The following is a 13199-nucleotide window of genomic DNA, read 5'->3' on the forward strand; positions in this document are numbered from 1 at the left end:
ACTGACAAGCTCTAAAGAAGGCTTCAATCATTATTTGCTATTAGACAAGCCACAAATCCTTGCCAAAGAACACCGTTTCCTATCTAGGTTGATTGCGAAGCTATTGAATTGAAAAAAATCCGAATTTCAATAGCGAAGATGGTGGGATGCTCGCACAGGCCTCGAATCCTGTTCAACATTTTTTTTAATCGGAAACCAAAAGACCGGTTGGAAGACTCCAAGACACTGTGAGCCCATTCTGCGCAGATCGGATCGTCAACAATTAAATTTTAAAATTTTAAATACAAAATTGTATAATTGTAAAGTATAGGTAGATATTGTAACTTTGAATTTTCGGTCGACCAACACCTCAGTCCCCTCCGTCACCATGAACTTTTAGAAATCTCGGGAGAAAATTATAAAATAAAGAACCGTGATAAAATCTCTAAAATGGTTTTATTTCAACTGAGAAGCTATATACAATTACCGTTGCTGCTACGTTCAACTCACTACAAATCTATTTGCTTAACAATAACAACACATTTTACTATCATTCTAGTACAAGCATTTCAATCCAAATATTGCTACCGTGCATTCTTATTTGTTGAGTGTGATTGCAAACTGTTTGTGTCTGAGATCTAATCAGCAATTTGCGCTTTTACCGGCGCGGCGTCGAGATCTCAGATCTCGTGTCGCAACCCTAGTTCACTTCGGTAAAAGCCTGTAGCGCCGTCGGCAACGCACGTGCAGTGTCTTTAATGAGACTCCTTACTATCTACCGATCGATGTCTACTTCAATATTTTTTGTCTGTTGCCTTTATCTTGTTCGTGTTTTTCCTTGTTCGATTATGTTGTTCTTGCACTAAAATTTTATCTATTGGACTAAATTTATAAACTAAACACAGTGTTAATAATTCATATCGTAATAGACAGAGATGTTACCTACAATTATGTTTCATAATGTTAAAAATACCAGTTAAAGACAAATGGAAAATGTGAAGAGATGTTTTTTTCTTTTCGCGATAAAAATTTTGAAGATAAAATGAAATTATATTGATGCAACTGTTAACAGTCCACAAATAAAGAGCTATCCAACACTAAAAGAATTTTTCAGTTCGAACCGGTAGTTCCTAAGATAAGCCATTACTGCTCCGCTCCTATTGGTCATAGCGTGATGATATATAGCCTATAGTACTCCACGAATAAAGGGCTATCCAACACAAAAATAATTTTTCAGTTCAAAAATTATTTAAATAATGACGTAAATTTTGTGTGCGAGGTTGGTCTAGCCAATTATCCTATAGCGCTCTTTTCTGTAATAATTTAATGGAGCAGAAGTGAGCAGCGAGAGGGAGAGAGAGAGAGAGATTTTAAGAAATCCTAAGTATACGGACACAATACAGTAGCATCACGAAAATGAACTAATAGAAACGAATAATAACATTTAGATTTTTATCAACCATCAAATAAAAAGCATTTTTCCATTACAATTCAATAAACGTTACCAGTCAGTATGAATTAGTTGATAATGCTGTGATAATGCATGCAGCGTATGGTCTACGTCTGTGTCGACACAGTACAATACTGACAGAGGGACGTGTCACGATTCCAAAAAACAACATGGATAAATATTTTTACTTAATCTCAGTGCTAATATTATGGTGCAGTGCAACGCACGTCACTGGGTCACTTAACATACAACACAATATCGAACAGCAGCGAGTAACCGACTGCGTCTTAATATTACTGCAACAGTTAACCAGAAAGGATTATATTACTATTGTGGATGCAGACCAGATCCTGGACTTAGCTATTCTTCATTCGCTACAAACATCTGGCTTCGTATTACAAACAATGTCGTGGAATAACAGTTTACTTTATACTAACACTTACGTAATTGCTTCAAGAACTTACGAACAATTAGCGGGAGGATTGAATTCAGTAAAATATAGTTATTTTTGGAATCCGACTGCCCATTTCGTTATATTCGTGGAACATTTAGATGGTCCAAAGAACATATCACGATTGCTTCTGGATTACAACATTCGAAGTGTTGCCGTTGTCACGAAAAATTATCAGGATTATGATATTTATACTTACAGAACCAACTTTAACGCGTGCAACAGGTCAGAAGTGTTGGTAGTGGCAAATAAATGTCATATATTCGACGGCAAAAATATGTTCCCGGATTTGAAAAACATATCCCTCCGAGGATGTCAATTTAGACTAATTGTAGAGACGAGATGGCCTTTGATTAATTTCCATAAACCGATAGGAATCGAAAACTCTATGATTAAAATGTTCGAGGAATACACTGGCCTCAAATTCCATATTATATTACAGGATCCAGATCCGAGACTTCCCTTTCCAGATATACCAGAAGGTATAAGAAATAATTCTGCAGAAATGGTAATTGGAGGATACATTCTTACGTCGCACCAAACATCGAAATACTCATTCAGTTACCCATTGCTTCAAGATGGTTTCATGCTAACAGTACGTCGCAGCGATTTCCTAAGTACATGGCAGGCTACATTTGGGATGAATCTAGGTCTTTTATCTATAATATTTGTCACTTTCATTGTGTATTGCTTAATAAGTGTACGTTTATCGTTGTTTCCGAAACGTGTAAAAGATAATGCCCGTGACGTCATCATTGTCCTGGGCTATTTTCTAAATAAAATGACGGTTAGGAATATAAGATCAGACCTCCCGCATCAGTTAATTTTTATGACGATGTTACTTTTTGTGCTTCTAATGCCTTACATATTTCAAGGGTATTTATATAGTGTGACCACTCACCCTTTAAGAGGTGTTGAAGTCAAGGATTCACAGGAGATATTGAGAAATTTTATAGTCTTGCTACCAGAAGACTGGAATAAATTTAATATAAGTGGCCGCAATTGTAGTCATATATGGAGTTGCCTGAAGGATGTTAAAAATAATAAGCATGAAAAGCTATGCACAATCGTATCACCCGAGCATCTCTACACGTATGCTTTGAGTTTGGTGGACGAGCAATGCCAGGACTTGATGTATACTCTGGAAATTCCATTCGTGACCATAATGCGTACATTTTACTTTCGCCGGGGATCAATACTCCATAAAGCTTTTAACAAATTTTATTTACTCTTCGCAGCTATGGGATTTATAACTAAAGCTGAGGAGGATTTTACCTATAATCAAATGTTCAAATGTAAACCTAAGTATTCGTCAAATAGAGCAACGCATTCTATGTGGGATTTCACAGAAGCTTTTACTATTTTGGTTATCGGGTACACAATATCTGTAATAACTTATATTTTCGAGCGCCGATTAAGAAAAGCTTAGTGCGTCATTGCATTTGAACATTAAAAACTAATGATGCTGGTATATAATTATGTATGGAGTCGGTGTATGTCAGTGGCGAAGGGCGAACTTTTTGAAAGGGAATCCGAGCTAATATTTTTTTGCCTAAGTAAACTTGTCACACGGTGTTCTCGGTATAGGTGAATTTAGAGGAAAACATAAACAACATTTACGAACATAGACTCCTATGGCTATTATGTGTAGATTATGCGACTTCAAACGTTCAAAGAATCGAAGAATAGTACGTTCCTTCTTCCGTACAACAAATTAATCCTCCCATAAATCAACAAGACATATATGCTATTTATAATTAGAACAACGCACATTTATTCTTTAGACGTGTTTTTGTAAAAGTAATTTCTGCAAAAACACCTAATTTGCCAAACAGAGCAGCAGTAGCAGTGTATATAAATTACATACATAACATTACGCATTTATCCCCGAAGGGATATGCAGAGGCGCAACTAGGGCACCCACTTTTCGCCAAGTATGTTCCGTCCCATGATGTGATAGGGGGCGAGCCTATCGCCATATCGGGCACAAATTCCAGACTCCGGGCTGATACTGAGCAGAAAAACCCAAATATCACTTTGCCCGACCCGGGATTCGAACCCAGGACCTCAGAGCACTATTGTACCGGACATGCAATACAACTACGCCACCGAGGCAGTCTATAAATTCCTTTTAAGTTTTATCAATTTTATTAATCAACAAATGTTATTTGCTAAGTTTTACTTGAGATAGTCTAGTTTTAAATTCATTATTTTACTGATTATAAAATTAAATATTATTACGTTCATATAAAAACGTTGAATAATGTCTATAATTATAAAATAATAACTATTTTGTACACTGGTACTGGAAATGTTTCAATAAAATCAAATAAACCACACAATAGACAAACACTTATTATTATATTCATTCTAAATATTTTATGCACAGGCACTGAAAATTTTCGATTATGTGTAGTTCTTTCTATAGATATAGTTGATCGAATACTTCATCCGCAGTGGCTTGCGTACAGACTAACTTTTGATCTTTTTCTTGTATTGAGTGTTTGCTTTATGTAATGTGAGTTATTATAGTAGTATATAATAAAAAAGTATCTATTAATAGAAGTTGTACAAATTATTCATTTAAGGTAGTAGTGTTATGACAAGTGAGCGAAAAGGATCGTCGCTTGCTTATAACTAATAAGCCGTATTAATGGTTGCAACTCAAATTTCTCTCTGGAGTGTGATATTAGCTGAGACGCTGTCAAGTCAAGATCAGCATTTTAAGATAGTCACCATCTCATAAACAGGTATTGACATCAGTTCAGTTCAGTTTTACTGGTGGTAGGACTCTCATATGTGAAAGCCCGCCAGTGTAGGTATCACCGCAATATATATTTCTGCCATCAAGCAGCAGTGTGTAGTCACTGTTGTGTTCCGGTTTACAGGACATTGTATCCAGTATAACTACTGGACATAATAAGACTTAACATCTCATGTCTCAGGATGGCGAGCGCAGTGGAATACCAAACAATACTTTGTAATTCAAGGTGTTAGATGGTGTTTCTACTGTTTATGGGTTGTCGTATCGTGCTTACCATTAAGCGAACGGCAACCTCGTCTCGTCATTCAAAACAATAAAAAAAAGTTCAAATGATAAACATATCATAAGACAGTCATTGTATGGAAATGTCAACTTAAACTATAATTAGTAGTTCAATACATATGTTTACTGAAGATACTACTCAAAGTTAAAATTGTTTCATTAATACGCCCCTTAAACCTTAAGTTCTGATATTTCGATAGATATAAAAATTAAGGCTATGTTTTTCTGTAGAATACAGGTATACAATATATAAGTAGATATAATAATTACGCATCGAGGGATTCATTCCAGAGTGGTGGTTGGTATAAAAATGTAGTTTTCCAGCAACGATAATGTGAATAAAACAAAACTAATTGTTCGTATAAGGCTACAATTTGGGACACGAATCTTTCTAGGCATAACTTATTTATATATTTATCTTTATACTATTACATAAAGCCGTAGAGCTTGTTGGTTTATTTGAACGTGTTGATGTCAGGAGCTACTGGTTCGAATTTTAAAAATTCTCTTAATGTTAGATAGCCCATTTATCGGGGAAGGCTTTATAGAAACAAAGTCGCGCATACAATTAAACTACGCCACCGAGACCATCAAAACTGAACAAAATAATTGGTAAAATGAATTTGATATTAAGTAATAGTAATAGTTATAAATACTACTACTGGTTAAAGTGAATATCGGTGCACGATTGCAATTATTTACTAGCATGTTTCATTTAAAAACCTAATGAAATTAAAAACGCACGCGATGCAAACTAGCACTACTGATATCAATGAATTGGATTTGTAAGGTTGATACGGATTGATAATCAAAAGTTATAATCAAATATGTTGCAGGTGATTCGAAGTTCACCGTGTCATATAGTATTTGATATATAATCAATTAGTTTTATTTAGATTTTTGTCGCTCCTGTAAAACTGCACTTTTGTATATACGCTCCTTTGTAATGAAGCTCTGGATATACAATATACATATATCGGCTAAGCCGTTTACGAAAATATTATACAGTAACACAATAGGTTTGTATCTTCGGAGAGATCACGAATCATTTTGTAGTTACTGTGTGTGAGATATTTGGTGATAAAATGACTTTCTATGTAAAAAAACACTGACAAAGTCGCAGTCGGTAGGATTCGAACCTACGCTCCCAGAGGGAATCTGATTTCTAGTCAGACGCCTTAACCGCTCGGCCACGACTGCTAATGCCTACTACGATGAAATTGTAAATGTTGTATATAATTGTTTTACTTCGCTTCTTCATTGCAAATTGCTCTACAGGGAATGTAAAGCCCGTGCTTTAATTAAAAATAAATGAACATTTTTCTTCTTTTACTTATCACATCGAAACTAAATATCTATACTCGAAACGTCCTTCTATATTCCAATGTTTTTTTTTTATTTTTATTTTGTTATTGGATACTTTAAATACTTATTTTTTTATGGGAATGAACTACCTATACTAATATACCAGATAAGTAATATGAACTACTTATAGTTGTTTCCTTAATTCATGGTTATAGTCATATAAATCAACCCAGTAGAGACTTCCTCACGAAGGTTCTCAAAAAATATAACAAGTCGTCGTACAGAGTGCAGATTACAACTTTCATATCATGATACATGACCATAGATGATCTTATTGAATGCTTATGTATTATATTATTTTAAACATACGTATAATAATGGATAGTTATATACTTAATCCATTTAGTAGGTGATTAATTATAATCACTGTATTACACTGAACTACAATTACTAGTAGTTTAGTCGTAGGACACAAGTAGGTGCACAATGCCATCACAATAGGCGTGAGGCGACTTATTTGTGGATTCATGACACAAAAATAATTAGGTATTTATTCAGCTGTACAGCCGGGCAGTCAAACTGAATAAAAGTCGCGAGAAATCCCTGATCGGGGTACGAGTGCTGTTTTATGATTATGGGATGCGCATGCGTCTGTAAAACACTAGAAGAATTAATTACTGCGCGGGAAACCGTATCCTTTGTTTTAAAGTTTCAAACGTGTAATATTATGAGCGGTTCCCGGTTCTTTGATGTATAATGTGCTAAGTTGTCAATATTCGCTCACAGTGGCAATTCATGTCTCAAATCACAGCAATGACATATATTATTTTAAAGTAAATGTATCATATTGCGGTATATTGAGGCATTTTCTACTTTGAGGATGAAAGGAAGGTGGTAGTAATGGAAACTGTTTTATTCTGTAGACTGTTATTATACGATGAATGGATTTTTTATTGCTTTGAATGACGAGACCAGTTTGCCGTTCGGCTGATGGCAAACAATACGACCGTCCATAAACAGTAGAAACACCATCTAACACCTTGAATTACAAAGTATTATTTGGTATTTCACTGCGCTCCTCAGACGTGAGATGTTAATTCTCCTTATGTCCAGTAGTTACACTGGCTACAATGTCCTTCAAACCGGAACACACCAGTGACTACTCACTGCTCCTTGGCGGCAGAAATAGACATTGCGGTGGTACCTATCCAGGCGGATTCTCACATATCTCTCACATATGAGACGCCTGCCACCAGTTAACAACAACATTCATTTGCATCTCAACAGTCGAACATTAATTTGCATCTTATTTTTCAATTTCTAGAAATGATCCTTATTATGTGGTACCTCGAGGTTGTCTCGAATTTCGTGGTAAAATTAGTCTCGTAACATTCTAGAAATGGTTGTATGTAACTGTGTGTTATGTTCGTAGCATGTTATGTTTTTCTTGGTCTAAAATATAATATGTACAGATGATGCGTACACTGTACAGGGCTTGCAAATGTCAAGATTTGATTTGATTTAATCTATTGGACTAAAGAAGATCATAAAAAATACCAAGTATACAGATAGACACAGTAGTACCATTAAAACCAACTAATAGAAACAAATAACATTCAGATTTTTATCAACCATCAAATAAAAAGCATTTATCCATTACAATTCAATAAACGTTACCAGTCAGTATGAATTAATTGATAATGCTGTGATAATGCATGCAGCGTAGGGTCTACGTCTGTGTCGACACAGTACAATACTGACAGAGGGACGTGTCACGATTCCAAAAAACAACATGGATAAATATTGTTACTTAATCTCAGTGCTAATATTATGGTGCAGTGCAACGCACGTCACTGGTTCACTTAACATACAACACAATACCGAACAGCAGCGAGTAACCGACTGCGTCTTAATATTGCTAGAACAGTTAACCAGTAAGGATTATATTACTATTGTGGATGCAGACCAGATCCTGGACTTATCTGCTATTTATTCGCTACAAACATCTGGCTTCGTATTACAAACAATGTCGTGGAATAACAGTTTACTTTATACTAACACCTACGTCATTGCTTCAAGAACTTACGAACAATTAGCGAAAGGATTGAATTCAACAAAATATAGTTATTTTTGGAATCCGACTGCCCATTTCGTATTATTCGTGGAACATTTAGATGGCCCAAAGAACATATCACGATTGCTTCTGGATTACAACATCCGAAGTGTTGCTGTTGTCACCAAAAATGATCAGGATTATGATATTTATACTTACAGAACAAACTTCAACGCGTGCAACAGGTCTGAGGTGTTGGTAGTGGCAAATAAATGTCATATATTCGACGGCAAAAGTATGTTCCCGGAATTGACAAACATATCCCTCCGAGGATGTCAATTTAAAATAATTATACAGAAGAGGTGGCCTCTGATTAGTTTTAAAAAACCTGAAGGGATCGAAAACTTTGTGACTAAAATGTTCGAAGAACACATTGGCTTAAAATTCCATATTATATTACAGGATCCTGACAGGAGACTTCTTGTCCCACTAATACCAGAAGGTATAAAAAATAATTCTGCCGAAATGGTAATTGGAGGATTCCTTGTTACTCCGGCACAAGCATCGATGTGTTCATTCAGTTACCCATTACTTCAAGGTAGTTTTATGATAACATTACGTCGTAAAGATTTCCTGAGTGCATGGCAGGCTACATTTTGGGATGAATCTAGGTCTTTTATCTATAATATTTGTCACTTTCATTGTGTATTGCTTAATAAGTGTACGTTTATCGTTGTTTCCGAAACGTGTAAAAGATAATGCCCGTGACGTCATCATTGTCCTGGGCTATTTTCTAAATAAAATGATGGTTAGGAATATAAGAACAGAACCTCCCGCATCAGTTAATTTTTATGACGATGTTACTTTTTGTGCTTCTAATGCCTTACATATTTCAAGGGTATTTGTATAGTGTGACCACTCATCCTTTAAGAGGTGTTGAAGTGAAGGATTCACAGGAAGTAATGAGAAATTTTCTAATCTTGCTACCAAATGAATGGACATCATTTAATATAAATGGCCGCAATTGCGGTCATATATGGAGTTGCCTGAACGAAGTTAAAAATAATAAGCATGACAAGTTATTTACAATCGCATCATCTGAGCATCTCCGCACGTACGGTTTAAGTTTTGTGGATGAGGAGTGCCATAACATATTGTATACTCTGGAAGTTCCATTCGTGTCCATGATGCGTACATTTTACTTTCGCCGTGGATCGTTACTTCATAAAGCTTTTAACAAATTTCATTTACAACTCTCAGCTATGGGATTGATAAAAAAAGCTAGCGAGGATTTTGCCTTTAATGAATTGTTCAAATGTAAACCTAAGTATTTATCAAAGAGAGCACCACAGTCTATATGGGATCTCCCGGAAGCCTATACTATTTTGTTTATCGGGTATATTATATCTTTAATAACTTTTATTATCGAGTGTAGAATTAAAAAAAAAATGTGCGTCCGTGCGTAAAGTATTCAAGCGAAATTAAATATGTATATACAGAGTAGCCTTACCACTGTATTTGAATTGGCTTTTAGCGTTAGTACTTATGTACTCGAATTGAGTTTTTGCTTAAGTTATGTGAGTAACAATAGTAGTATAGAATAAACAAGTGACTACACTTCTTTGCTAAAGAAACGGGCACCTAAGGAAATTTATGCTTCAATGTCGACTTCTTGCTTGTTAGTGCTTATAAGCTTTATAGGAATAAATCGACGTGCATGAACTGAATTCTGTCATTTTTTTTAAATACATTTTTGTAGTGTTGCCCAAATTCAGTCTTGGTCTTGCAGTCTTGGTCTTGTTCTTGCGTTTTTGCAAGACCAAGACCAAGAACAAGACCGCGTATTTTTAGCAAGACCAAGACCAAGACTGACCGTGCAAGACTTGAGCAAGAACAAGACATAGCCTGCAAGACTCTTGCGTCTTGCAGCTAGGACTTAGCGCTATTTCACTGAGTAGTTAGGTGTAACAGTTCGGTGTATAGGTAGGTACGCTTAGGAATTCTATGAGACGCAAAAATCTGTATCAAAGAATATGAAAAACTGGACCTATGCGCATTACGACTAATACCATAAACATAGCGAATAAAAAAATATCTATTAAAATCAAACTGAGTGCATGCATAGCTATGTTTTAACCATCGGCACTTTGATAATGCGGCATCAAAGGTTTTGTACTTATTTCTCAAAGAAATTTGCCGCTTTTCGGAAGTACATGGTTATGATACACGCGCCGGCGGCTTCTTTTGAAATCTAAAACAATCGTTGCCGCCACGCCGAAATCATAACATTTGACACTATTTGATTGCCGCCATAGGGCGTAGGTATACTCATGCAAAATAATTTCGAATTTTAAGAGTACCTACAGGTGTTCCAAAGAATAAATAAGTTTCAGAGTGCTTAGAATGAAAATGAATACATTATACTGATCACGCAAGTAGTATTATGATTGGGATAAAATGGTAAGGATAGCCCGACTAGAAATTTAAAAGTGCGACCAATGGGGCCCCTCTTGGGCTTCCCTCTTGGGGCCCACTTTGGGATGTCACGCAAAGCCCTCTTGGGCCCCCATTGGGAAACGCATGAGACAGAGTATCCGATTTTATCGAAAATGGCCCGTGATTTTCTCTCAATACCTGCAACTTCAGTACCTGCTGAGAGGTTATTTTCTAAAGCATCATTAGTAATTAGAAAACATAGAAATAGGTTAAGTGATGAGTCAGCCAGATGGTTACTTTGTATTAATTCTTGGTCAAAAAATTGATATAAAGTATCATAACCTAATGATAAAGCTGTTGATTAGTGTTGTATTTTATTTTTTATTCAAATAAATGATAAATCGTAAAACTCTTTTATTAAATTTCTTATAAGTTGAAGGTTCAATCTCTTTCTAGACAGATAAGTATTGTTCTTTAAAATACAGTCAAGTTATTGTAATTAATTTGTTTTTTTACATGTTTTAGCAAATGTAAGCTTATAAATCATAAATGTTTATTAAGAAACAGTTACTTCCATGGAAAACGACATATAGGTCAGAATTTCTTATCAAATCTTCAGTTATTTATTAATCTGCTTGATCTTTACTATGGCTATGTTAATTCAAGCTCACAATGTTCCAATTCTAATACGTTTTTCTAAGATTTAAAGTAAACTTTAATAAATAGTAATAGACTAATAGGTAATTGCAAGACTTGCAAGACTCTTGCTGCAAGACCAAGACCAAGACCAAGACTGGGAGCGCAAGACCAAGACCAAGACCAAGATCAGGTGTATTGGCGCAAGACCAAGACCAAGACTGGCTAAGTCTCGTCTTGTTCTTGCATTTGGGCAACACTACATTTTTGACGTATTCCCGTCCAAAAAATAAGAAGTGATCAGCAATAAAGACAAGAAGATTTATGACTTTTTTTTAAATTGGAATATGTAAAATCCTAATAACGAGTGTGACCTCCTGTTGTAAAAAACACAGCTTGTATCTTTCTGGATATGCTTTCCACGATATTGTTATTAACCTCTTGTGCGTACGTTCCCACTCATCTGTAATGTCTCTTTTTAGTTTTCTAATGTTCTTTGGAGCACGTTACACTGATATTACCCGTCTCTTAAGAACATCCCAGATATTCTTAATCGGATTAAGGTCAGGACCAGTCAGAGCTAGTCAATCTAGACGATAAATCTTAGAGAGTTATATATAAATGTGTTAAGTATATATTATTGTTACGTAATTTTTAATCCACTTCAAAAAAGGGACAAGGTTTCTTACTTCGACTGTATGATGATTTCTTATGTTTACGCGAATGTCAGACATTAAAATTAAACTATTTTTCGGATTTTATCGCGGTTTTAATATTTTACTTTTTTTCCCGACGTTTCAAAGACTTTGCAGCCTTCATGGTCACGGGGGGACTGAGGTGTTGTTCATCCGCAGTCAAAGTTACAATATCTACCTGCATTTTACAAATATAAAACTTTGTAAAGTTTTTAGCTGTTGGTGGTCCGATCTACGCAGAATGAACTCACTGTGTCTTAAAGTCTGGCAGCCGATTTAATCGGTGTTCTTTGGCAAGGATTTGTGGCTTGTCTAGTCGCAAATAATGATTCAATTTGAAAATTGAAATCATTAGATTAAATCAAATGAAATCTAAACCTTTGTAAGCACTTATACACAACATATAACCTTTGTAAGTACATAATACATTTTAGACCCAGAACAACATAATCAACCAAAGAAAACACAAACAAGAAAAAGAAATAAACAAAAAAATAAAACAAGAAGGCGTCGATCTGTAGCTAGTATCGAGTCTTACATGTAAACCGTTAGTTCTGTAAGATAATTACAATAATAACTCCAGATAGGAATAAAAATAAGTTTAACAAATAATTAAACCGCCTTCAAAAACACTCAAAACCAAAAAATAATTTCATATAACAGATATATATTGGATACTAATTTAGAGTCAACTAAACCCAACCCAAAAACACAACTGATATGTTTCACACACAGTACGACTACGCGCTGAAATGTTACCCCTGTGCCTACCCCTGACACGGGGAAAAGTTGTTATGCTGTATGTACCTATAAGTATGTGAGAAGTACACTCAACCAAACTCAATGCAAAAACTTAACTAAAAACGTCACAGGAAAGCTAAATTCGCGATTTCGTTTTCTTGGACGACATAATTATACTAGTTTTTTTACTTTTAAAACCAAACTACTAAAGCGATGTTGAAAAAAAATTTAGGGACCAATCTGGAAAGATATTCTTTCGAATAAAAAAAGAATTATACAAATCAGTTCATAAATGTGCGAGTTCTGAGGTAACAAAGATAAAAAAAAAGAAAATTCACGTCGAATTGATAACCTCCTTCTTTTTTTGAAGTCGGTTAAAATACATTCAATAATAATAATATCAGCCC

General features: G+C 35.1%; 1 non-coding gene across 1 annotated transcript; it reads right to left on the reverse strand.

The window, feature by feature from the left end:
• Window positions 1-6044: 6044 nt before the first annotated feature.
• Window positions 6045-6126, reverse strand: Trnas-aga. Its single transcript has one exon. It is a non-coding gene; the product is annotated as a tRNA-Ser (tRNA).
• Window positions 6127-13199: the final 7073 nt, after the last annotated feature.

The sequence above is a fragment of the Manduca sexta genome, chromosome 15 (assembly GCF_014839805.1).
Source record: "Manduca sexta isolate Smith_Timp_Sample1 chromosome 15, JHU_Msex_v1.0, whole genome shotgun sequence".
NCBI classification, from domain to species: domain Eukaryota; kingdom Metazoa; phylum Arthropoda; class Insecta; order Lepidoptera; family Sphingidae; genus Manduca; species Manduca sexta.